Below are 27,749 nucleotides of genomic sequence, written 5' to 3' on the forward strand. Positions count from 1 at the left end.
AAATCACCTAGCTAGTGTCTTACCCAGCACTGTACTGGAGCTCGAGGCTGCAGCTCACATTTTCTCTAGGCTGGTAGATCTTTGACAGGGGCTGACTTTGGGCACCCATGGTCCACTTAGTAGTATCTGGAAACATCCAAGGAGGCAGAGTTATCACTGGTGTGTGTAGCAAAATGAAACCACAGATGTTGTCAGCCACAGTGCAACCCACCCAATGCAGGATTTCCCAGCCATAGACTTCACCAACCGTGAGGCTAAGAAGCCTTGCTCTGTCTCAAAATATCCACAAGGATAATATGTCCCATTATCAAATCAGCTTATTTCTTCAGAAGCAAGAAGTAAGCCAAATATGGTTTTACTAATGCTGTTGGGTTCGGAGTGGAAGCCGAGAAAACTCCTTTCAGATATGGAAGCTTAAAAATAAAAGCTTTATTTTCTGAGAGCTTGGGGAGGCGGCCAGTTTGGGATCTGAACAGCATCCTCAAAGGGAGATTGTACAACATTTTTATATGATGGAAACACAAAGCTAGGGGATGGATGGGCTTTTCCATTAACTGACCATATTTGACACAAGGGTTCAAGCAAGAAACCTAACCTTGGTGGCTAGTCCTCATCTGTGTCACCTGGTTTCAGGGTCCTTGATTCAGTTTTTGCAGCCAGGTCTCTGCCCAGTGTGTGGCTGCAATGTTATAATGATAAGGGAACAAAGGAATGATCAAGCTGCAACAATAATAATTAAGTCAAGACCAACAGCACAATTATGACTTCCGTGCCTTAGTTTAGATAACGGAATAATGGCCTCTCTCTTTACATCCTTCTCTGGTTAGCAGACCAACACAAAACATCTGAAGCAGCAGGACAGGAGGTGGCTTCCGGCCTGGGAACATGAACTCAGTGTTGATTCTGCCAGCAAGGGAGAGCTCATTCCTGAGATGGCTGACGTCAGGAAACTCCTTCCTACCAATGCAGTACTTTTTAATACTCTGAGACGTAAGCTCCTCAGAGAAGTAGCTGAGTGATAAGGAAACTGGACATGGAGATTGACGGTTCAGGACCAGCCTGCTTTCTGCAGCATCTGCCCTCCTGACATCAAGCTTCTGGGAGACCCAGCCTTCTCCCATGCACACCCACTTTGCACTTCTTTCCATTGTGCCCAGGCCTCACTACTTAGGGCACCTCCTTCTCCCCTCCTAGACAGTCTCACTCAGTCACCAGCACATAGTCAGGCTGTTACCGCCGCGGTATCTTCTCAAATCTCACGCTTCAAAGGCTATGCTTCTTCTGCACGCATCCTACCTATTGTGTTTCCCTCTGTCTGCCCGTCATCCAGCAAAAGTCCATTGACAATCATGCAAGGATTCTGCGGACTTACAAGTAGGGATTGCTAAATCCAGGAAGCAGGACATCGAAAAATGTAAATTCTTCAGTCAGAGGAGATGCACCTCGCACTCAGGAGACTGGAGGCCCCAGGAAGTTTTGAGGTCTGGTGGGATGGTGGGGTGGTGGGGTGGGTGGAGTAGGGACATTCTGGTGGAAACAGGGAGGGGAGATGGCGAGTGCAGCAGGGTGGGGAGGAGGTATGGGCTGTAGAACTCTCAGAGGGGGAGTGGACCAGGAAGGGAATAAAATCTGGAGAGTTAAAAAAAATAAGTAAGTAAATTCAAAAAAGGAGAAAAATACAGATTTGAAATCTTAATGATACAGCCGAGAATCTGGCTTTGTGCTTACAAGATATCACCTAGAACCCGGAGGAGCCGGAATCCAGGGACACCCTGGCACTGAGGACACCAGTCCAGAGCGGTACTGGCGTTCAGCTGACAGGTGGGCAGTGAGACCCGAACTGAGGGTTTCTTGGCATGAGCCAGGTCTCGACTCAGAGCAGGAACTCAGCAGCCGGGAACGCTTTCAGAGGGAAAAAAAAGAGAAAGGGAGGGGATTCCAAGCACTGATAAAGCTACATGTGGAGTCTTGAGGGAGAAAGGCCGTGCCAGGCCCCAAGCAGATAGAGAGTGCACAGCTCAGGGAGTTTCTGGGTATGATCGGAAGCAGCAGGAAGAGTGAGTTAATATGATTTCAGGCTTGTGGCTTTAAGCAACTATATGAGTGTGGCAGGCACATCAACAGTGGAGGCTTACAGCGGGCACTCGCGGTGGGAGATTTGGGGATTTCTGTTCCGGACTCCAGGACTTTATTGGAGAACTACAGAGGATTGGCTGGGGCCAGGCGACCAGTCTTACCTGTAGACAGAAAGCTGGGAGCGACCCAGGCCTCGGGCTGTGGCTCCAGCTCACCCCTCTTTAAATCTGGTGCCACGTGATCCAGTATGTGCAGCTGTGACCTCACAGTTTTCGCTCACAGTTTGACACGCACACACACTCATGTGTGGATAATGAGCGATCACACAGTTTGGGAACAGAAAGGCTACCGAAAGAGTTTCTATACTAAATTCCTTAATTTTCAGATGACAAAACCAAGGCTCACGAACACAGTGCATCACCCACGGCTATCCTAGAAAATTGCTCAGAGCCGGATTGAAAGTCTATACGAGCTTGTTCAGCTTGAGGGCACTCGGGGCCCTGCTTCATTATGTAACCCCATCTCCAAATTAGGGGAAAAGGAGTCCTGGTGTTTTCCATTCCTTACCATGTATCCTACGGAATGGCTGGGGTCCATGTCACAGCTGGCCACTAACTAGGTGAATTAGTTTTTCTAAGCTCTACATGAATAAGTTCTTTGTTTTGTTATTAATATCTACAAAGCTCTAAAATGTCCCCTACAAAGCTGTCAACAATCAATATACGTAGTGACCGGCTTCCTCTGAAGGGCTCAACCTACTTATTTTTGTTGCACCTCCAACTTATTGAACACATACACTCTGTGCCAAGTACTTGGCTGGGACCTTTAACAGCCACTATTATTGGCTTCGAACTGCTCTGTAAGTGCCATTGTTCTCCACATTCAGTGCCCAAGGAACACTGGGTTCATTAACTTGCTCATTGTAATGTTTTAATACATGATACCGTTAGGTCCCGTGCCCAGACTGACACTGGGTCCTGTGAGCTTCCCTTCCTTATGTAGTCTTGGCATGTCCATGCCTTCACTTACCTTAGCCTATATGTACACCTGTGTGTTGAACAAGGCGGCAGGCACTCCTAGTTAACTTTCTTTGGAGTCAGTGTGTTTCCAGATCCACTTATAAAAGAAAATTGAGGCCTGGAGCAAAGAAATGAGTTTGATAGAGGGATTCTAGGGAGCCTGAGAACCCGGATCCTATCATATGAGACTTGTTAGATAAGTCTAGAAATACGATAGAGGGAATAGTATTAATTTTGTTAGTCATTACTACTATTTGTATGTTTTTATGTTTTATGTTTATTACTACCATTAATAGTATTGATTTTGTTGTTATTCATGCTAGTTTTATTTGTGTGGTATCTTGCCATCTTCAAACACCAGGAACAAGGAAGAATTGTTTCTTTTTAGTGGCTGAGAAAATTGGCACTCCGGGAAGCAAATGAATTAGCCAGCATTAGAGGCCAAGGAGGGTTTGAGTTCAGAGAGGCACTATCTGTATGCCCAGCCGTGTCTCCATGGCTTCCTTGCCACACTGCGTCAAGCAGGGATCAGGCTGTACTTGACAACTGAGCAGACTTTCTTGACCGAGCGAGGGTAGGGCCTTGGTTTGCAGCATGCTTTTGCCTTGTCACCAGCCCAAGAACCCGCCTGTTCTCTCGGAGGATCCCCATGCAGAGGGCTGCAGTGCGCTCTTCACGTATGGGTAGATGGCTGGAAAGATGAGCTTGTGTTTTCCATTGCTGAGCTTAGCAAAGCAACTAAAAGGAACACATAACTGCCCAACCCCAGCTCTGACGCCCACCCATTAGGGGATCCCACTGAGTTTGAGGCCTGGCCTTGAGGATTGCCCTTGTGCTGCAGGCTGTTTCTCATAGCACAGGAGTTTAACACGTGTTCTACATGCTGCTGCCAGGGCTCTCGTGTTTACTTGTGTGACAGCACAGCAGCATTGATGGTGGCAAAGTGCACGTTTCCACCCACTGCCCTGCGGCAGCCTGCAAGTGACCACTGGCTGCTTCCTTAGACTTTCGAGGTGGGCCTGCTTCATCTTCTTGCTTTCAGTTTTCTCTTAACAGTGCATTCAGATAGGTCAGTGTCTGAATACAATGTCTCAGGAAAGAGAAATAACTGTTGGAATTCCATCCTGCCTCAATGGCTTGTAAGAAGCTAAGGAAGATTGTTGAAATATAGAGAAACCTTTAGACTTCAGTTCTATCACCGACCAACACTTAACTTTCCATAGGGCTGATCTGTATGTGCTGCTGTGAGTCTGATAGACGATTCTGGCTCTGAAGCCACTGGGGATTAGATGTTTAGAGATAACACAGCAGAATAGTAAAGGACTCGCATCTACCTAAGCCCCGAGTCTATAGGTGAGTGTTGGGCCCTGAGGAAATCATTTGACATTTCATGCCTTGTTTTTGCCACCTGTGAAATGGAACAGTAACAGTAGCTACCATGTGTAGATGTTTAAAGATTATGTGCATATGCAGCGAATGTAGAAGGCAGACTTGTGTGCAAAGAAAAGTGGGCATATGTCATACACTGTTCCTCTGGGAAGTGATGAACTCGGGCGAATTCACTGGCTTTCCTGGAATAAATTAGGAAAAGCATCTCCTAGGATAAAAGTGGGATCTTCATGTCAAGAAGCAGGAAAAGCATGTGCAAGCAAAGGCCTGGAAATATTAGAAGGCATGGTGTAGATAAGGCATGTTTCGACATGGCAAGCTTCCACTGTGCTTTCAGGGACAAGCATCCCTGACCAGTCTGCAGGAGGGTGCCTTGTCAGGATGCTCGGTGTGCATGTCTCTCACCTTGAACACTCAACAGTCCTGTTTTCTAGATGCCTCACCTAAGAGGGGCAGCGCTGACCCTTACCACCTACACTGCCACTCCTGACCCCACCACTGTCTCTTGTGGGGAGCACGTTCTCTGTCCCTTTTTCTTTCCCCTTTAGTGCCTCACCCTACGTTCTCATACTGTTCTTGAAATGCAAACAGAAATGGAGAGACGGTTCATGGGTACGGTCGTGTGAGCTGGTGACTGGACTCATACTTAATGTTCCCATCTTCATTTTGTGGGGGACAGTGACAAATTACACAGCCCCATGGCTTTCTGCCTGCCCCCGACTTACTTAGAAATCACTATTTACTGGAGACAGAGAGTGGAAAATGCCTGAAGGGACAGCAGGAGAATCAGTTATTTAGATAACTCCCAATTAGTCACAGTAAATGAATTCCCAATATGGATAAGAAAGAGAGAGAGAATATTTTTGCTGAAAACCAGATCGACTCATAGGAGTTTATCTGATTTCTAGCTTATTTATTCATTATAATATTTTCCACACTCGAGTACATGTCTTGTCACCTGTTATATTTGAATATGTAATGTCTCCCACGGGTTCAGATTTTGAAAGCTTAGTCAGTGGAGGGTGGTACCATTTGAGGAGGCCTGGAAACTTCCTGAGATGGGGCCTAATAGGTTCCTTCGTTAGGCCATCAGGGGCATATTATTCCTGGCTGCTTCCTGTCTTACTCTCTATTTCCTGGCCCACCACAATGAGAACTGAGCTACCCCATCATGGGCTCTCTGCAACAATACATTCAACGCTATAAAGCAATGAGCCAAACTAAATCTGTCTTCTAGGTGCCTGTGCCAGTAATCTGGTCAGAGACAGAAACATTATTAATATAAAATCCAAGTAGTTTACAATACACGTCAGTGACTTGCCTCTCACTCCAGAACAGCTTCTGAACAATAGTTGAACTGGGGCCTTGCCATCTTCCCGTGTCAACCCCCATATGGACCTGATAGCTTTACCCAGGTACCTTCAAAGGCGACAAGATGGGTGGAAGGAACAACAACTATCCCAGGTGATGGGAAGCCTGCATTTAGATGGCTGTCTTTCAGAATGAAGCTGAGAATGAAGAGGTCTTCTGTCTTTTGCCCCTATGTGAACTTGGCACCCCGTCAGTGACAACAAGCCCTGTGGCCTTGGCAGGTCTGGCTGCTGCTTTACAAAGTATTCAGCCTCAAACAAGCCCCAGTTAGCTAACTTACCTGCATTTGATTTTTAAAATATATACATAAGCCTAAAGAATTATTGAGGGTTTTGTTTTGTTTTTTAATCGAAGTCTCTCCTCTCTTCTCTTAAGAGGATATGTTAGGGTGTTGATCCATATTGGTTCCTGTGCTGAATTTAGCTTAGGGAGTTAAAAGTGTGTCAGCCTGTGACACCCCACCATGAAGCCCTGCAGGACCATCTCCTACCAGTATTGTTAATATGAGTAAAAAAATCCCACACCTTCTATAAACAGGGCTCTCACAGCTGAAACTTGTAAAGAAATACCCACACAGTTCAATTCTGTGAAATATATCAAATATCCCCAAATAATGTGACTCTTCAAATGAGTTCATAGGTACTGTCTGCTATCCTGTGATGTAATATTATTGCCCAGACTAATGCATATGACCCAATAATTCTTTCCACTTGTATAAATTCCCAGCAGTAAGTATAACACATAGACAATAATATTTAAACACCTAAATACACACTGACATTCCCACGTTCTCCTCCACTGCACTGTGAGCTTCTTCTGGGCAATGGTATCTGTATATATTCTTCTCTTAAGCCCAGGAATGACTTCAGTAAATGAATGAATATATCCAGGCATGAATGAGTGGCATGCTAAATACTGGACCATTTAAGGTGGCAAGCACAAGAATTCAAACACTTTATTTGTTGATGAATGCTGGACTAACAGAAATGTGCTGAAGAGGCCCATGTATAGTCTATTCCCAGCTTGCTCAAAGGCCACCACTCTAATGAGAATTTCCCACCATGTTCCCACTGGGAAGTAGGAAGGAGTGAGTATCCTTTGAACTGAATGAACTCCAAAGGGTGTGTTTTTTTCTTCAGAAAGGAGTAGAAAGCAGAGGATTTTGGTCAGAGAGAATAATATGAGAGGATAGAGAAGTGGATTTGGCACTGCCATTAGCCATGTATAAAGGATTCCTATAAACTATAAAGATCAAGGAAGCAGAGACGATTGTGAGCCTTTGGCTTTCCCTCTCCCCTCTCCTCTTTGCAAGTCTTGGCAAGTCATCGAGGGTGTTGTTAAGAGACTCTTATGTAATTTGGCTTGATATATGTCTATGTTTGGTTTGGTTTGTTTGTTTGGAGACAGGATCTAACTCCAGGTTATCCTGGAACTCACTCTATAGCCTAGATTACAGTTCTGCCTTAATCCTCTCAGTGGTGGGGTTAGGGTTATGAACTACCACACCCAGAAAATGCTCATATATGAAAATATCACATAAATACAAACGCATACATACACCACACACACTTAGAAAACCATATATGTATGTATACATACATATATATAATATACATATATATATACATATATATATATTACATACACACACATGCATGTGCACAGTACACACATCAAACCCAAAAGGGGGTTGCTTGATATAAGCTGTTGTAGTGGGTCTTGAAAAGAAGACAAGGAATTTGATACCTACTTACTACAGATCTATGGATTGAATAAGAATTAAGATTTTGGATGTTCATTTAATCTTCTGGCTCCTTCAGCTTGACTATAACCAGACTAAATATGTAAAATTATCTTTCTTTTGAATCTGAAATGGATTTCCCTTTATGCTTTACAGAAGATAATAAAAATGACAGCCCACCACTTGTCAAGGTGACTCCAAGTCCAGGTTTCATTCCTATCTGTTGTCACTCATGCAGAGAACGAGTCTCCTTAAAGTAGAGCTCAGAAGCTGAGAAAGGGCCTACTGCAAGGTTTACACACTACAGGAGCATCCAGGGGCCATTCTGGGGCTTAGCAGTTTATATAAAACATGCTGCTTTTCAAGTGAGGCATGCTATAACTAGGCACTAGTCCTCTGTAAACAGAAAGCAGTGTGCTGGCCATAAAAATGTGAGTATACATGCGTCTACTTCCTTCACCTCAAGGACAGGAGGGAGTGCTATAGGGATTGCCAACTAAAAGTATGCAGCAGTGTTATAGGGATCTAACTTCATCTTGCCTCATCAGGACAGTGAGACTCCACTTCCCTTGACAAAATTGGTGTTGTGCTTGCACCTAAAGGTGATGAAGAGAGATAATAAGATGAGGTGGTTTTGTTGGAAGGAAAGCTAGATAAGGAGCAGGATGGGGAGTGGGGATGGGTGGGCATGTGCCAAACTGCCCCTGCTACCCTACAGCACAGACACATTGAATATTTCACAACAACTGTACTGTTAAGTGTGAGTGTTGATGTGGGGGCAGGGGGATACAGGTGAGGGAAAAATTTGAGGTGTTTGCATGTAATTTTTAACAGTTTGGTATTTTTATTCTTGAGGTAAGAGTTTTTAAACAAAGACTTAGAAGGCAAGGAGGTCAGCATGTCAGTGGAGAGCTGTGAGCAGAGGTAGTGAAGGCTGGAACTGAGACAGTATCACAGAGGTGGAGAGGAGGAAAGAGTGAAAGGTGTTAAAAGAGGCTAAAGAGCAGTCATGACCAACATCAGGGTCATGAAAGGCTACAGATACTCTTCGCTGCAGCAGGAATAATAGCACGACCGCCTTTGACAGAAATGAGTAGAGGCTATAGGGTCATCCGAGTTTAAATTGAAATCTCAGGCCTACTGTTGCTAGTAAGGTGACTCCACAGGATGCTTTATTAAATCCAGTTTCACATAGGTCAGAAGATCAAGGACTATGCTTCCCTTTCATTCATGTATGCAACCACATTTTTAGCATATGCAAAAATTTTCTTGCTCTTAAAATAAAATACTGTTATTGGAATGGGGTGATCATAAATACAAAGTACTTTTTTAATATCCACTGGTGAATTTATTGAGCGTTTTTGTTCCTGACTAAGATTAGGCTATCCTCCACCACCTCTGAATCAAAAAGGCTGAGTAAAATTTAATGTATACACACACAGAGATAATGCTGCATGTATGCACACACACACACACACACACACACACACACACTCATGCACACACACACTCACACCTGTTAACGGGCTTGAAATGCTACTTGGTAAAGGACTTGAAGAACCAAGACTAGAAAAGAGCCTAGAACTGTTTGACATTTCTAGACCTCTACATTCAACATTTGGTAGTTGAAAGGGAATGAGCCTCCTGATTGGTTATCCAATACCACGTGGTTGGCCCTGAAAATGTGTATGCTAGCAACATTAAATAGACTCCACAGTTTGTATTTATATGTCTATGCATATATATATATGTATATATGTGTACATATATACATATATATACATACACACACATTAAATCATAAAAGTGGCTATGAATTTAACAAGAGTGAGAGGGAAGACAAGGGGAGGAGTCAGGAGATGGATTGGTCAGAAAAAGGGAAGAAGAAATGTTATAACTCTTTTTTAATTAAAAATTTACAAATTGTAAGAGAATAAATAGAATAAAAGAAAACAATACACAATGCAGCATTCAAAAACAATGAGTGAAAGATAGCATAGATCAGAGAAAAGGTTATCCACATTACAACATAATGTTCAGAAGGATGTAAAACACATGAAATACACAGAAAAATATGAGACATGCAAAGAAGCAAAACACTCAGAAGTAATGCAGATGCACTCCTGAAGGTAGAAATAAAGTAGAAGGTATATTTAAGAGATAATGACCAACAGTCTTCTCAACCTGCGTAGAGTTATTGCATCTTCAAAAGATCAATTAATGTAATTTCTTAATAAAAGAAAATTCTTGATAAAAGAAAAATTGATACATTAATAGCTGTTTAAATGAAGTTTTTGATAAAGCTCAGGACATAAAAATGTCTTGACAAAGTAAAAACAGAAGTTCTTTATTCTGATTAAGGATATCTACAAAGAAATATCCTAAGGCATCTGCATTCTGAAAATGTTACAATATTTCTTCTATGATTTCTATGATATCATGATGAAACTCCTAGTCAGTGCAACAAGTTAAGAAAATAAATTTAAAATACAAATTTTAGAAGGAAAGCTGACTTCGTGTACAATTATATGCATTTTGAAAACCAAAGGACTCTATGAATAAATTAAAATTGAACCAGATAGTTAACAGGGTTGCTATTGCAAAAGAATATAAAAACTCAGTTTCCTACCTGGGATCAGAAGCAGCTGCTTACAGAGTGATGCACCTTCATCAGCATGGTTTCCAGTAAGATCAAAGACCGGAGGTGGCCATGAGAAAGGCGTGGCTGCAAGGGACTCTAAATCAGCATGAGTGACTGTAAAGTGTCTTAAGTGCGTATTGGAAGGTTCGGCTGTAAATGTGGCTGTTCAAGTGTTTTGTGGATTCAGTGCAGTCCAATTCAGATTATAGCAAGTTTGTGTGTAAAGAGCTGGAGATTGGAAGTGAGTCGAAAGAGACAATGATAAGACAGCCTTAAAAATAAACACGAGCCTGACAAGCATCAAAGCTTCCACAGAACAGTTGAGAATACGGGGACTAGGGAGTCCAGAACCAAACACCCATGCACGGGCAGGTTCTTTGTTACAGAGCTGGCCCTATAGATCTGTGACTTGGGGGGCAGTATTTTAATTCAGATAGTGATAATTGGATATCAATATTGAAAAATTAATTTTGTCACCTTATTCATGCCTAACATGAAAATAAATTCCACATGGATTATATACCTAAATATGATGTGTGAAATAATAGGAATTAAGTAATAGAAGATGATCTTTATAACCCTGAGATCAGCAGATACTCAACAGGATCTCAGGGTCAGCACAGCTGTAAAAGAAAGTTTTGTAATTTAGACTACATTAAAATTATGAATTTCCATTAAAGAGTTAGACGGATCAAAACGCAATCTTCATGTTCATAGGACTTGTAAGTATGTAAACAGTTTCTGTAGATCAAGAAAACAGAGCCATGCTAAGTGGAAATGGTTCAAAAGATACTGGGTGTACTGTAGATGGGTCAGTGGTTTAGAGCATTACTTGCTCTTCCTAGGGCCCTGGGTTCAATTCTCACCACGACATAGCAGCTCATAACCATCTAGTTGTGATCCCAATTCCAGAAAGTCTGATCGCGATTTTTGGTCTCTGCAGGTAGCAGACACGTTGTACTCAATGCATAAATTTATTTGTAGTTGTAGTACCTGTGCATATAAAAAATAATTTTCAAAATTAAAATATTATCCCTGCTGGCCTGCCACAGTTGGTGCTATAAGTTGATAAACATGTTAGGAAGAGGGTTGGATATGAATGAGGAAATGCTCAGGCTGATATTGAGTGGTGATACCCCTTGACAGCGCTACCTGCTGTAGGACCAGTGCTGTTAGGGACCCTGAAGCAAGTTTCACAACTTACCTTCCCAGCCTGTGACAGGTGTCTTCCTCCAAAGAACAAAGAAACAGGACTGACCAAGTCACAGTCTAGGTTTGACTTGGTGGTCTTTAAGGTTGAATGTGTTCTTTTTAAATCATTTTAACATTTTCTTCACTTGCAAAAGGGATTATGAACCTCATATCTCCCTTTGTTTATGACTCATGATTATCAGTCTTGCAAGACGGGAGCAGAAAGTACCAGTGGTGTGACAGAAATACCAAATTCAGGTGGAGAAACAGTGGAAGATGAATGAAGAAGACTATGGATATGCAATGTGGCACGTATCAAAGAAAAATGTGGGCCCAGAGGCCATGCACAAAATAGACAGCATTTTACACTGTTCCTGAGCATTGCAGAGGGTGATCCCTGAAGCTGGGCTGCTGAACTCAGACCCTGTGCCATCATACTCTCTGCCATCACTGTTGATTGCTTTACGCACTGGGTAAGCTTTCACCTCCGAGGTGAAGCATCCTAACGGCACTTGTGAGGATTGGATAACTTCACTTCCATGAAGTCTTTGGACCTGTAGCCGGCACATGTAAATAGCACACAAGTGCCACTTGTGGTGGTGGTGGCGGCGATGTGGTACTGGCAGTGAAGATGAGGATGATAGTGTTAGTGGTGAAGGCTGCAACAAGGAAACGGAAGCTTGTTTTTCTGTAGCACTGGACATGAGTAGAGGATGGCACTTATCCTCGGGTCTAAGTGGGGAGGTGCTCAGAAATGTTATTGGCAAACTGTGTGGCATACTAGTTAGCTGCACCTATAAGAAGCCTAGTTTGAGAGTCTCTCAAAGGCATGCTCAGTCTAGCTCTGCAGAGGGATGAGCGTCTGGGACGAGGTATTGGGAGCTGGTGGGAGCTGGTGGAAGACAGCAGTTATTCTTCTGAAAGCATCATTTCCCTGCTGCTGGGCTCAGTAAATGGGTTTGGAGTTGAAGCTATGGACAGATAAGGAGAGATACTCATCAGGGCCTAAGGCCCAACATGAACCAGTCAGGACAAAACTCTCCTTCACTTGTATTTTTTAAATCACCGCCTCCATTTTACAGATAAGACCAGGCTCAGGAACATTACTTATGTCTAAAATGAGACTCAGGTAGTATTGAGAATTTTCTCCCTCAGACCCAGTAACCCCTTTGTCTGGTCCCCATTACCTGTGGATCCAGGAAGGGTACAGGGCAAGAAGAGGAGGTGGGCACCTGGAGCAGGTACAGTGGTGGGGATCTCGTAGATCTTGGAGTCTGCCTTTCATTGCTGCTCTTGAGACTTGCCAGTGCTTTCCTTTGGAGATTTTCAGTAATGCTCCTTTCCCTCCCCTTTTCTGCACTGTTTATTTACCTAAGCCTTTATTCTTTTTGAACCTCTTTCAGCCACATGTCCTTCATTTTGCTACAACCCTGGGTCTTTATCCAAGCAGAGCGGGCTCAGCCAATCCACATGCCAGTTCATTCGCAGCCGACTCTTACGGGTAGGGGTCACCTTTCCCTCCCACCCCCAGTCTCCTGGGAACCGGGAAATAGGGCTAGAATCAAAATCCAGCTTCAGGGTCTGTTTTTCTTTTCAGTCCCTTTGTTGTCTGAAGCTTGAGGCCAGGCGTGATTAATCAGTCTAGGTATAGTGGAACCCTTGACACTCTCCAGGGGAACTCCAGGCATTATGGAAACCTGGCCTGGTTTTGGCTCTTAGACTGAATTCCAAGCTTTGGTCTGTCAATGTTCAACTAACCCCACAAAACCTCTAGAAGCTACCAAAGGACTGAAATCCACACCAACGGAGGAGGTACAGTCAGAAGTCAGGGAGAGGAGAGCTAGCCTGCAAATTATGGTCTTTTTCTTTGACATTTCAGCCCTCTTCTTTTAGTAGCTAAGCCTTCCCATGTCCACTTGGGGTCTTCTGAAGTGTCTCGGGGAGCTTCCGCAGGACTGCTGTTTCCTTACTCCACCTCCAGGAAGACAATTTGCAGATAACCCTATAAATGTCCACCAGCAAGAAAAAGTTGCTAATGAAAACCAATGTCTGCTTTCCCCAGAAGAAAGAATTAATAGTTCCCTGTGTCACAGGTTCACAGCTGTGTGCCTGACACATATAGAGACAGACTATCTGAGTTTACCCAGGACTGAGGCACGTCACAAAAAGATGTGGAAGGAAGAAAGTATCTTTTCCTCACTAATACCTTGGGCTTGTGTCAGATGCCCCTGCAGCATACAACAGATAACAAGAAATGCATGTGGCTTACTGTAAGTTTTATGGGACATGAGAACCCTCCTAAGGCCATGAAGACCCAAAGAAACAGTTTCTTGACTGGTTTAGTCTAGGTTGTACAGAGAATACTGGGAAGTTTGAGCATGCAGGAAGTGTAACCCAGCAGTTCTGAGCTAGGGGCAGCTCAGTGAGGCCTCTGGTCAGATGATTCTCTGTGAGCCTTTCTCCCTAGACAAAAAGATGTGGCTGACTTCTTTTTTTTTTTTTTTTCAAATCTTTTTTTTTCTTTTTCATTTTTTTTTATTTAGAGAATACTTTATTAGTTTTTGTAATCAAACCCACGTATATAAGACCTTACATATTTAATACAGTGTGTTACCCCTGTACAAATGGAAAAAACTTAAGTTCAACATTTCTAGACCAATATGGCTGTTAATTTCTGTACAGTGCCAACTCAACACAGTAAACGGGGATACTTTTTTCGAAAGTTGACAGCACAGGTAAAGTTTCAAAAAATTCAAATTATATATCTGTATATATATATTTATATTTATATAAAAAGACCAATAATAGCAGTGTGTTATGCATCAACAGCAGCAACAGCTTTTCCAGGTTCTGCAGTCATCTGAACAAAACTGTAGAGACATCCAGCACACTCCATTAAAAAAAAAAAGTAAAAAAACAAAACCCGAGAAAACAGCACAGTTCTGTTACTCTTGTGATACCTGACACCATTTTTTTTTAAATTAGCTTCTCAATCATCATCTGGAAAGAAAACATTCTGAGCAACATCATTAAAAACAGCTCTGATAAAGCACGGTCACTACTACGTATCATAAAGCAGGTACAAGCTATTTTACATCCACAGAGGTATGATACAGTACTGTCCTACATCTATAATACTAGAGGATACAATTTAAAAGGCATTATTTGAGACTTGATTCTACTTTTCCAGCAGAGGGCCCAAAGGATGGTGTGACACAGCTTTGTAAAGAAACATACTCTAGACAGGATTTCCTTTCACTAGTGGCACACTTCTAAGGATTCATTCTCTCCATGAATGTCAGCTAAAACCGTTATTAAAAAAATGAAATATCCCTAGAACAAAACCGTATAACCACCGGATTCACATGAAGATGACCTAGTGGAGACAAGCTGGACCTCACCTTACCAACAAGCTATCAAATCTGTTATGTTTAAACAGTGAGACCTCCAAGGAAGGAGATGCCAAGTAGTGCTTCAAAGCTTCGGACCACAATCAAACACAGCATCCTTTTCAACAGAAGCAGAAGCTCATCTGAATATGCTCATGGATGCTGACATCAACATTTAATCATCTCCTCACTCATCCAGGAAGAGGGGGAGATCAGTTACTACTGTACTTTAATGTGTTCAACCAAATCACCATATTACAAAAATAGCAAGCTGCCATAATAAAAAATAAGGCTCCTCTATCCAGCACCAGATAGCATCATTTTACTTTCAAGCCTAGAAATTGCACACTTGTATATAAACCAACCGAAGATGAGGATTGAGAGTTCATCTTGGTGGATTTTTCCTTTGATGAATATGAAGTGTCCTTCCTTATCTTTTTTGATGACTTTTAATTGAAAATTGATTTTATTTGATATTAGAATGGCTACTCCAGCTTGCTTCTTCTGACCATTTGCTTGGAAAGTTGTTTTCCAGCCTTTCACTCTGAGGTAGTGTCTGTCTTTGTCTCTGAGGTGTGTTTCCTGTAGGCAGCAGAATGCAGGGTCCTCATTGCGTATCCAGTTTGTTAATCTATGTCTTTTTATTGGGGAGTTGAGGCCATTGATATTGAGAGATATTAAGGAATAGTGATTATTGCTTCCTGTTATATTCATATTTGGATGTGAGGTTATGTTTGTGTGCTTTCATTCTCCTTGTTTTGTTGCCAAGACGATTAGTTTCTTGCTTCTTCTAGGGTATAGCTTGCCTCCTTATGTTGGGCTTTACCCTTTATTATCCTTTGTAGTGCTGGATTTGTAGAAAGATATTGTGTAAATTTGGTTTTGTCATGGAATATCTTGGTTTCTCCATCTATGTTAATTGAGAGTTTTGCAGGATACAGTAACCTGGGCTGGCATTTGTGTTCTCTTAGGGTCTGTATGACATCTGTCCAGGATCTTCTGGCCTTCATAGTTTCTGGCGAAAAGTCTGGTGTGATTCTGATAGGTCTGCCTTTATATGTTACTTGACCTTTTTCCCTTACTGCTTTTAATATTCTTTCTTTATTTTGTGCGTTTGGTGTTTTGACAATTATGTGACGGGAGGTGTTTCTTTTCTGGTCCAATCTATTTGGAGTTCTGTAGGCTTCTTGTATGCCTATGGGTATCTCTTTTTTTAGGTTAGGGAAGTTTTCTTCTATGATTTTGTTGAAGATACTTACTGGTCCTTTGAGCTGGGAGTCTTCACTCTCTTCTATACCTATTATCCTTAGGTTTGATCTTCTCATTGAGTCCTGGATTTCCTGTATGTTTTGGACCAGTAGCTTTTTCCGCTTTACATTATCTTTGACAGTTGAGTCAATGATTTCTATGGAATCTTCTGCTCCCGAGATTCTCTCTTCCATCTCTTGTATTCTGTTGGTGAAGCTTGTATCTACAGCTCCTTGTCTTTTCTTTTGATTTTCTATGTCCAGGGTTATTTCCATGTGTTCTTTCTTGATTGCTTCTATTTCCATTTTTAATTCCTTCAACTGTTTGATTGTGTTTTCTTGGAATTCTTTCAGGGATTTTTGCGATTCCTCTCTGTAGGCTTCTACTTGTTCTCTAAGGGAGTTCTTTATGTCTTTCTTGAAGTCCTCCAGCATCATGATCAAATATGATTTTGAAACTAGATCTTGCTTTTCTGGTGTGTTTGGATATTCAGTGTTTGCTTTGGTGGGAGAATTGGGCTCCGATGATGCCATGTAGTCTTGGTTTCTGTTGCTTGGGTTCCTGCGCTTGCCTCTCGCCATCAGATTATCTCTAGTGTTACTTTGTTCTGCTATTTCTGACCGTGGCTAGACTGTCCTATAAGCCTGTGTGTCAGGAGTGCTGTAGACCTGTTTTCCTGTTTTCTTTCAGCCAGTTATGGGGACAGAGTGTTCTGCTTTCGGGCGTGTAGTTTTCCCTCTCTACAGGTCTTCAGCTGTTCCTGTGGGCCTGTGTCTTGAGTTCACCAGGCAGGTTTCTTGCAGGGGAAAAGTTGGTCCTACCTGTGGTTCCAAGGCTCAAGTTTGCTCGTGGGGTACTGCCTAAGTCCTCTCCGCGGAGGCAGCAACCGGGAAGATCTGCGCCGCTCTTTCCGGGAGCCTCCGTGCACCAGGGTTCCAGATGGCGTTTGGTGTTTTCCTCTGGCGTCTGGATGTGCACAGAGTGCAGTCTCTTCTGGTTTCCCAGGCGTGTCCGCCTCTCTGAAGATTTAGCTCTCCCTCCCACGGGATTTGGGTGCAGAGAACTGTTTATCCGGTCTTTTTCCTTCAGGTTCTGGCGGTGTCTCAGGCGCAGGGATCCTGCCGCTCCTGGGCCCTCCCCTACGGGAACCCAGAGGCCTTATACAGTTGCCTCTTGGGCCAGGGATGTGGGCAGGGGTGGGCAGTGTTGGTGGTCTCCTCCGCTCTGCAGCCTCAGGAGTGCCCACCTGATCAGGCGGTGAGGTCTCTCTCCCACGGGGTTTGGGAGCAGAGAGAGTGGCTGACTTCTTGAGGGGAACTTAGCACATGAAGGTCTTACAACCTGCTTCAAGGTCAGGGTCAGAAAACCCAAGGCTTTTTGACCTACTTCAGGGGAGATGAAATAGGGTTGCTTTTTGCTCTTGTGAGTTTTCTCTGGTACCTTCAGCACAAAATATTCAGGACTTTAGTGCACCATATACTGAGACAGAATTTCCTTTACCACACCAACCAAAAATATTGGGGATGATGACCTACTAAAGTAGAAGGCAGTATTCGTAGCCTATGGTTGAAGAACTTGGGGCTCAAAGAGGTGCAACAAACCAAGAGTAAATTTGGGAATCAGGGTTCCGTCTGAGTGACATCAGAGCAATACCAACCAAGTTCTGCAGAATACAGTCCCATCTGCTTCAGGGTAACCCAGTAGGCCCCTTAACGAACCGTTTTTCCTCACTTGTGCCTTGGCTTGATAGCTCTTGTCTAAAAGTCTATACAAAATGCCTGTCTCTTCTTCAAAGTCTCCTCTGTCAATAGGCACATTTCTTTCTAACTTCATTTGCCTTTGGAGGTCCCCTGGCTCTCCTAGAGAGGTTAAGTCTGAAGGCCCCACCTTCCCCTGAGACTTAGCTCATTGCCTGCTTATTTTGTCAGTATCTCCTGGTGTATCCTCCACCACCACCACCACTAATAAACAGGAATCTTACAGAATAAAGGAAATAACTATCTTTAGTTTTCTACCATTTCATACTGGATGTCTAGCATAATATAGGGATCAATAAGTAGTTGTATTTATAAGATGTTAACAGACAACTGTGTGATCTAGAGTTGCAGTTTTGAATCTACTTATAGATATATTGTAAACATTTGTGATACTTAGGCCAATTCTCATATTTTTAATTTAAAAAAAATTGAGGATTAACTTGGGGAGAATTGGATTTCAACGTGACACTTCACTGTGCATGACCCATGCAAGTCTTTTATGAATGTATGGATGATGGGGTAGCTGTCGTCTGGATGTCTTGTTGAGGTTAGGAAGAAATGAAAATCTCACTTTTTCTTAACTGGGGATTTTGCTCGTATTATTTAAGTTTCACATTTCCAAGGTATAACATATTAACCAGCCTTTGAGATTTGATCTCTCTGGGTAGATGTTAAGGAACAAAGGAATAAGACCCAATTATCTGAGGGTCTGTTCTTTGTTTTCTGTTTCCTCAGCCTCCACTAGGCCTCTGTATTGGTTTCCTATTAGTTCAAATTATGGAAGAGTCTGTCATTAAGACAAAAATAATCAATTAACACAAATTGATAACAAGTAGAATTGTAGTTCGAATGATACTTTGTGTAATTTTGGCTTTGCGGCTATGAACATGGTTTTAAATTGCTCTCCCTAATGTTTCTAACAGTTGCTTGAGTTGTGGCAAATCTTCCCTATCCCCCACTCCATTATTCTGTCATGAACTGTATGTGAAGGACAGGAAGCAGATCTTGTTCTTGTCTGTTTGCCTAAGGTAGAGTAAACCTGACAATGCACATGCCAAGGAAAAGCAAGTGTGCGAGCTGCCCTGCTAAGCCTGTGTCCAACACTAGAAGTACAGAGTTACAGTGGTAGCAGGAAGAAAGATCAATGTATGGAAGGAGCCACTGTTCACATATTTCTCTACTCATAGAATCTTCTTAGAAGCCCCTGGGCTACTGACTACTATCTTTCTCATCTAATACTTATGGAAACTGAGGCATAAGAAGGTTATGAGATTTCACTCATTTGCCAGACATCTAATCTCAGAGAACCTTCTTAATCACTCAGATATCTACTAAATGCCCATTTACAGGACTAACTAGCTTCTGGCCCTGGAGATGAAAGAGTAGGGGTGGAGTGATGGTAGTTTCAAAGTGTGTGAAATCTCCCGAAGATTAAATCCCAGCACTTTTTAAAAATTGAATTTACTTTTTGATGACTTTGTAGTACATAAGTATTGTTTCTATATCACTCCCTTTCCTTCCTCCTCCTCCCCTCTAAATCCTTCCTCATCACTTCTGAAGGCACGCACACGTGCGCGGACACACACACACACACACACACACACACACACACACATGCACGCGCGCGCATATTAAACCTCCTGAATCCCTATCCCTTTTGCATTGCTGTTACATGTTTGAACACAGGACTCCTTTTAAGGTAAATGTAGTTTAGGATTTGTATTGGGTGAATTCTAGAGCAAACTTCTTTCAAAGCCGAGACAGTGCTTTAGGAACACTATGACTTCAGATGCTCTTTTACCTGTGCTACCTCTCAGTATCTATTGTTCCTCAAGTTAACACTGCAGGCTTGCTCTAGTGGCACAGTGACAGCAAATTCTGAAAGACGCTGTATTCAACTATGTCTTTTAGGACTATTGTTGTGAGTTATTACAAGGAAAGTGTTGTTGGTGGTGGTGAGCACTGTGAGTTAGTGTAGGGTGAGACTAGGTGAAAGTCGGATAGACCTGGATATGCCACCCCAACTCCTGTTGTAATAGTGATGACCTTGGAAAAATTACATTCAAGATTGTTTTTTGTTTCCTCATGTTGGGAAGATGGCTCACAGTTAATAGCACATGCAGCTTTTGCAGATTCCAGGAGTTCATATCTTAGCACCCACATCAGGTTGTTCACACATTCCTGTAACACTACCTGCAAACTATGGCCCGGATTTGGCTGCCACATACACCTGCATGCTTGTGGGATATCTCTCTCTCCATCTGTCTCTCTCCCTCTCTCTCCCTCTCTCTTTCCTCCTAAAATTAAAAATAAAATAAATCTTAAAAGAAAATATTCCTATCGTCACTGTTTGAGGACCTGTGTGGCAATAATCACCTCAAGATACTGGCATGCAGTTTCTGTTTGCAAAGTGGTAAGCGTAGAACAATCGTCTAATAATCAAGAGTGATGATTTCTAGCAGTTTTGTAAATGTAAGACATGAGGTTCTGTTAACTATATATAATTGTGTGTGATTAATCTCTTTATTTCCAGAAAATCTTATAATATTTGTCCATGATGAATGTGCTGTTGTCATCTAAAAAATTACCTTAGAACCTTAGAAATAAACACACACACACATCTTGTTTCTACAAGTCATTCATTCATTCAGCTTACCACAGAAAAGAATTATAAAACCCTACGTGATAAGATCTCCAAATATGATTATTACATGTTAATTGAAGGACCAGTTTCCTGGGTCCCAGCTTGTTCATCACCTAGCAGAGAAGGACAGGATGCCAGTAAACAAATTCAGAGATAAAAATGGTAGAGGCTCTGAGTCAGATACTTGGGTACAAACAATGTTCTGCCTGAGTGGTGTGCTTGGCAGATGCAGAGGGACATGGTCCAGAAAGCTTTCTGAAGCCAAAATGGAGGCTTTGGGGAGGATTCAAGAGGAGTACTGCAGGAAAGGCTACATTAGGCACAGGGAGTAATATGAGGAAATGCTCAATGACAGACATTTCTCAATCAAACCATCAAAGAGGTCATGTTCTGGGATCTATGGAACAGCCTAGAGGGTGTCCCGTTTGTTCAGACACTGATAGAGCCCGTAGATTTCATGACTCCCATTTGATAAGAACCAGTGTGCTCTTTGTACCTGTCCGTCTCCATAGCTCTTTTGTAAGTGCGTTTTATTATCAAGGCCTTCTGAAATGGAAACTAAGATCCCATACCTATATTTCAAAGCATTGCTCAGAGTCAATAAGCAGTATTAAAGTTTGATTAGGATATATCAAACTAAATAACAGAAATAGTAAAAATGACGAAATAATGAAACAACAAACATACACTGTGAAACATGGGCCAACCTATACTACCTGATAAATCGCTAGTACTATATGGGGATTGAAATTTGATTTAATTAAAATTGAGTAAAATAGAAATGTAGTTGCTCAGTTTTGCTAGCTACATTTCAAGTGCTCAGTAGTGATGTGAAACTGCTCACTGATGACCTGGATAGCTCCAGCCCAGAACATATTCATGTTCAAAGATTGTGCTACTAGATAGGACTGACCGAAGAAGTGCTTTGAATGTATTAACATGGATGTGGACATCCTGTGAGGAAGGTGATTTCCAACTGTATGTAAAAACTGAGGCATAAATAAAAGATGTGGAACTTAACCAAAGTCACAGGGAGAATGACTCTTCAAATCTCCATTATGCCAACAACATAGGTTGACATACATTAGGGTCTATGTAGTATACGTATTATTTAAAATAACAGAATTGTATGAGTTAGGTCTTCTGCAGAGAAAATGTCTCTGTTATGACTCTTCCCCTTTGGGGACCTTGCAATTGCCCCATATTTTCCACACAGAAGGCTGGTGGACCATGTGGAGTTGTCTTTCCAAGAATGCCAACCTACTTTCCAGTATAGTGGAACAAGTTTTGGCTTTATTACTCAGCTCATCCCTTCTATGGTCGAGCCAAGAGTTGATGACATCTCAAGCTGTGTTCAAAACTCATCTTATTTTTCTTCTTCTGTGGAAAGTCTCAGACTACTATGTCAAGAGAGTAGTCCTCTCTTAGGGCTCGAGCACTTCAGACTCAGACTCAGTGAATGCCCATGAGTCAAACCTCCATCCCGGGCAGCATGTGATGACTTCCAAATCTCTGAAATTCAGTTCTTTAAGCTTGAACTGGAATAAAGGGTGTAGTGTTGGTGGATGCTTGCAAACTCAAAAGTACTGTTACATAGCTATGAAGTGGGACATAATTATAACACAAATGCTAGAACTCACATTGTTTTTCTTCCATATAACCCTATAAAAATTTCAAAGCAGTTGTGGTTTTATAAATTACAGGATAATGGACTCTTAAATCATAACATTTGCAACGTCTCTTTTTTTCTGTTTGTAAGTACAGTAGGGGCTTAATGACTGTCTATAGAGAAGATGGATGGGGCAAGGGTCGGAGGAGGGAAGCACAGAAAGGGAAAGAAGAAAATTGCCCATTCTTCTAACTTTTCCTTTTAACTTTTTTTTTAAACATGTTGCTTGACATGAATCATGTCTAAGTTTTGAGGATAAAGAGTCAGTAAACGGAAGTCCCTGAATTTGTTCCTTGAATCAGGAACAGGAATAAGCTGATTTTCGTGGTATTTCTTTTTCAGTCACCAAAAACATCGATTGAGCAATTGCCATCCGCCAGGCATTGTGCAACGTTGAGAGGACACACAGTTGAAAATGTGACTAGTTTTTGTTGGTTCTTATTTCTTCAGCTGCTAATTCTTCTTCAAGCGAGCTTTCTGAGGAAGTCAGGATAACCTGAAAGTTGTACATCATATACCAGACCCCACCCAACACTGCTGAAGGCTGTGCTTGTCAAATTCTCATCTCATGCTTTGTTTCCTGATGTATGTGCATAACCTGCGGTTTCTCTACAGATTGTGAAATGTTTGTTCAGAAAGGAGAAACCTGTCCTACTCCTCCTTACTATTCTCTGATTGCATTTGGGTTTGTTGTCTCTGGGGCAGCCACCCCTCTAAACTCTGCATGGCCTTAAGAAAATAAAAATGGTGATCTCATGAGCACATGACCTGTGTGTTGCTATTCAGTTCAAGATGGCACCTGGTAGGACAAAAAAATCTCCCATGAGAAAAACCAGTAAGAGCAGCTACTTGCTGGTTCAGCCAAGTGTGGCTGGTATCTATGTCTCAAGATTGGAGAGTTGGGGTCCTGAAAGGAACAGTTTGTTTTGTGTCCAGCAGATATATTAGAAGTTCTCTGTATGCTGTGTACTAAGAACAGTACCATCATTTAATTCCATTCTCTCATTTTTGAAAAACAGGGGACAAATGAAAATTTGTGGCAGAATTGGGAGTTACTAAAACTTGGATTTTTTCAAATTGTTGACTAGGACATGTTGCTGTAAAATTTAAAAAAAAAAAAAAAAACCAAACTTTCTTTTATCCCACACTAGGGATGGAACCATGGAGCCTCATGGCATCTGTTTGATATTTTCATCTCAGTCAGCAAAGCATCTCACCCGCTTTGCTCCCTCCCATATCACACTGCTAATCACTACTCTCTGAGCCTATCAACAATCTCTCTACCCATCCATTTCCCAAGGTGGGTTGCCACCATGCCAGACATACACATTCCAAATCCACGGCAACCCAGTGTTTCCAGCCACCACACATTCTCTTGAATTCAATTAAATCACCAAATCAAAGAACACTCAACACAATAATCTGTGATCCAATTGATAAGATTTAATTGCCCACCTAGATAACATATAGTTTGCTCATCTAGACATACAATATCCTCTATACATCCATCCCTTAAGAATATTCATAACAACCTGTAAATGTGCAGAGAGGAATCTTAATATCTGCCTCTGTGTTCTCTCAGCTGCTCTCCTCTGCTCCTCCTCTTAAAACTTTTCTCCTCCCGTGGGGGAGGGCCCAGGAGCGGCAGGACCACTGCCTCTGAGACACCTCCGGAACCTGAAGGAAACAGACCGGATAAACAGTTCTCTGCACCCAAATCCCGTGGGAGGGAGAGCTAAACCCTCAGAGAGGCAGACACGCCTGGGAAACCAGAAGAGACTGCACTCTGCATACACATCTCAGATGCCAGAGGAAAACACCAAACGCCATCTGGAACCCTGGTGCACTGAAGCTCCCGGAAACGGCGGCACAGATCTTCCTGGTTGCTGCTGCCACGGAGAGCTCTTGGGCAGCACCCCGCGAGCAAACTTGAGCCTCGGGACCACAGGTAAGACCAACTTTTCTGCTGCAAGAGACCTGTCTGGTGAACTCAAGACACAGGCCCACAGGAACAGCTGAAGACCTGTAGAGAGGGAAAACTACACGCCCGAAAGCAGAACACTCTGTCGCCATAACAGGCTGAAAGAAAACAGGAAAACAGGTCTACAGCACTCCTGACACACAGGCTTATAGGGCAGTCCAGCCACTGTCAGAAATAGCAGAACAAAGTAACACTAGAGATAATCTGATGGCGAGAGGCAAGCGCAGGAACCCAAGCAACAGAAACCAAGACTACATGGCACCATCGGAACCCAATTCTCCCACCAAAACAAACATGGAATATCCAAACACACCAGAAAAGCAAGATCTAGTTTCAAAATCATATTTGATCATGATGCTGGAGGACTTCAAGAAAGACGTGAAGAACTCCCTTAGAGAACAAGTAGAAGCCTACAGAGAAGAATCACAAAAATGCCTGAAAGAATTCCAGGAAAACATAATTAAACAAGTAGAAGCCCATAGAGAGGAGTCACAAAAATCCTTGAAAGAATTCCAGGAAATCATAAATAAACAAGTAGAAGCCCATAGAGAGGAGTCACAAAAATCCCTGAAAGAATTCCAGGAAAACACAATCAAACATTTGAAGGAATTAAAAATGGAAGTAGAAGCAATCAAGAAAGAACACATGGAAACAACCCTGGATATAGAAAACCAAAAGAAGAGACAAGGAGCTGTAGATACAAGCTTCACCAACAGAATACAGGAGATGGAAGAGAGAATCTCAGGAGCAGAAGATTCCATAGAAATCATTGACTCAACTGTCAAAGATAATGTAAAGTGGAAAAAGCTACTGGTCCAAAACATACAGGAAATCCAGGACTCAATGAGAAGATCAAACCTAAGGATAATAGGTATAGAAGAGAGTGAAGACTCCCACCTCAAAGGACCAGTAAATATCTTCAACAAAATCATAGAAGAAAACTTCCCTAACCTAAAAAAAGAGATACCCATAGGCATACAAGAAGCCTACAGAACTCCAAATAGATTGGACCAGAAAAGAAACACCTCCCGTCACATAATAGTCAAAACACCAAACGCACAAAATAAAGAAAGAATATTAAAAGCAGTAAAGGAAAAAGGTCAAGTAACATATAAAGGCAGACCTATCAGAATCACACCAGACTTTTCGCCAGAAACTATGAAGGCCAGAAGATCCTGCACAGATGTCATACAGACCCTAAGAGAACACAAATGCCAGCCCAGGTTACTGTATCCTGCAAAACTCTCAATTAACATAGATGGAGAAACCAAGATATTCCATGACAAAAACAAATTTACACAATATCTTTCTACAAATCCAGCACTACAAAGGATAATAAATGGTAAAGCCCAACATAAGGAGGCAAGCTATACCCTAGAAGAAGCAAGAAACTAATCGTCTTGGCAACAAAACGAAGAGAAGAAAAGCACACAAACATAACCTCACATCCAAATATGAATACGACAGGAAGCAATAATCACTACTCCTTAATATCTCTCAACATCAATGGCCTCAACTCCCCAATAAAGAGACATATATTAACAAACTGGATACGCAACGAGGACCCTGCATTCTGCTGCCTACAGGAAACACACCTCAGAGACAAAGACAGACACTACCTCAGAGTGAAAGGCTGGAAAACAACTTTCCAAGCAAATGGTCGGAAGAAGCAAGCTGGAGTTGCCATTCTAATATCAGATAAAATCAATTTTCATTTAAAAGTCATCAAAAAAGATAAGGAAGGACACTTCATATTCATCAACGGAAAAATCCACCAAGATGAACTCTCAATCCTAAATATCTATGCCCCAAATACAAGGGCACCTACATATGTAAAAGAAACCTTACTAAAGCTCAAAACACACATTGCACCTCACACAATAATAGTAGGAGATTTCAACACCCCACTCTCATCAATGGACAGATCATGGAAACAGAAATTAAACAGAGACGTAGACAGACTAAGAGAAGTCATGAGCCAAATGAACTTAACAGATATTTATAGAACATTCTATCCTAAAGCAAAAGGATATACCTTCTTCTCAGCTCCTCATGGTACTTTCTCCAAAATTGATCATATAATTGGTCAAAAAACGGGCCTCAACAGGTACAGAAAGATAGAAATAATCCCATGCGTGCTATCAGACCACCACGGCCTAAAACTGGTCTTCAATAACAATAAGGGAAGAATGCCCACATATACGTGGAAATTGAACAATGCTCTACTCAATGATAACCTGGTCAAGGAAGAAATAAAGAAAGAAATTAAAGACTTTTTAGAATTTAATGAAAATGAAGGTACAACATACCCAAACTTATGGGACACAATGAAAGCTGTGCTAAGAAGAAAATTCATAGCACTGAGTGCCTGCAGAAAGAAACAGGAAAGAGCATATGTCAGCATCTTGACGGCACACCTAAAAGCTCTAGAACAAAAAGAAGCAAATACACCCAGGACGAGTAGAAGGCAGGAAATAATCAAACTCAGAGCGGAAATTAACCAAGTAGAAACAAAAAGGACCATAGAAAGAATCAACAGAACCAAAAGTTGGTTCTTTGAGAAAATCAACAAGATAGATAAACCCTTAGCCAGACTAACGAGAGGACACAGAGAGTGTGTCCAAATTAACAAAATCAGAAATGAAAAGGAAGACATAAGTACAGATTCAGAGGAAATTCAAAAAATCATCAGATCTTACTATAAAAGCCTATATTAAACAAAACTTGAAAATCTGCAGGAAATGGACAATTTCCTAGACAGATACCAGGTACCGAAGTTAAATCAGGAACAGATAAACCAGTTAAACAACCCCATAACTCCTAAGGAAATAGAAGCAGTCATTAAAGGTCTCCCAACCAAAAAGAGCCCAGGTCCAGACGGGTTTAGTGCAGAATTCTATCAAACCTTCATAGAAGACCTCATACCAATATTATCCAAACTATTCCACAAAATTGAAACAGATGGAGCACTACCGAATTCCTTCTATGAAGCCACAATTACTCTTATACCTAAACCACACAAAGACCCAATAAAGAAAGAGAACTTCAGACCAATTTCCCTTATGAATATCGACGCAAAAATACTCAATAAAATTCTGGCAAACCGAATCCAAGAGCACATCAAAACAATCATCCACCATGATCAAGTAGGCTTCATCCCAGGCATGCAGGGATGGTTTAATATACGGAAAACCATTAACGTGATCCATTATATAAACAAACTGAAAGAACAAAACCACATGATCATTTCATTAGATGCTGAGAAAGCATTTGACAAAATTCAACACCCCTTCATGATAAAAGTCCTGGAAAGAATAGGAATTCAAGGCCCATACCTAAACATAGTAAAAGCCATATAGAGCAAACCAGTTGCTAACATTAAACTAAATGGAGAGAAACTTGAAGCAATCCCACTAAAATCCGGGACTAGACAAGGCTGCCCACTCTCTCCCTACTTATTCAATATAGTTCTGGAAGTTCTAGCCAGAGCAATCAGACAACAAAGGAGGTCAAGGGGATACAGATCTGAAAAGAAGAAGTCAAAATATCACTATTTGCAGATGATATGATAGTATATTTAAGCGATCCCAAAAGTTCCACCAGAGAACTACTAAAGCTGATAAACAACTTCAG

The 27,749-nt window shown here is 41.8% G+C and overlaps 1 protein-coding gene and 1 long non-coding RNA gene across 19 annotated transcripts in view; one reads left to right on the forward strand and one right to left on the reverse strand.

Moving 5' to 3' along the window:
- The window catches only part of Fggy (FGGY carbohydrate kinase domain containing), a 387,141-nt gene that overhangs the window by 208,997 nt on the left and 150,395 nt on the right, over nucleotides 1-27,749 (forward strand). The gene's annotated exons all lie outside the window — the stretch shown is intronic.
- Nucleotides 1-27,749, reverse strand: part of LOC103692418 (uncharacterized) — a 113,946-nt gene that overhangs the window by 7,590 nt on the left and 78,607 nt on the right. For 6 of the 7 annotated variants that reach the window (XR_010051926.1, XR_010051923.1, XR_010051925.1 and 3 more), the window contains one exon: nucleotides 24-13,430. This is a non-coding gene — a long non-coding RNA (uncharacterized LOC103692418). The remainder of the gene's footprint in view (nucleotides 1-23; nucleotides 13,431-27,749) is intronic. The other variant, XR_010051924.1, reaches the window with a different exon arrangement.

The sequence above is a fragment of the Rattus norvegicus genome, chromosome 5 (genome assembly GCF_036323735.1).
Source record: "Rattus norvegicus strain BN/NHsdMcwi chromosome 5, GRCr8, whole genome shotgun sequence".
Lineage (NCBI taxonomy): Eukaryota > Metazoa > Chordata > Mammalia > Rodentia > Muridae > Rattus > Rattus norvegicus.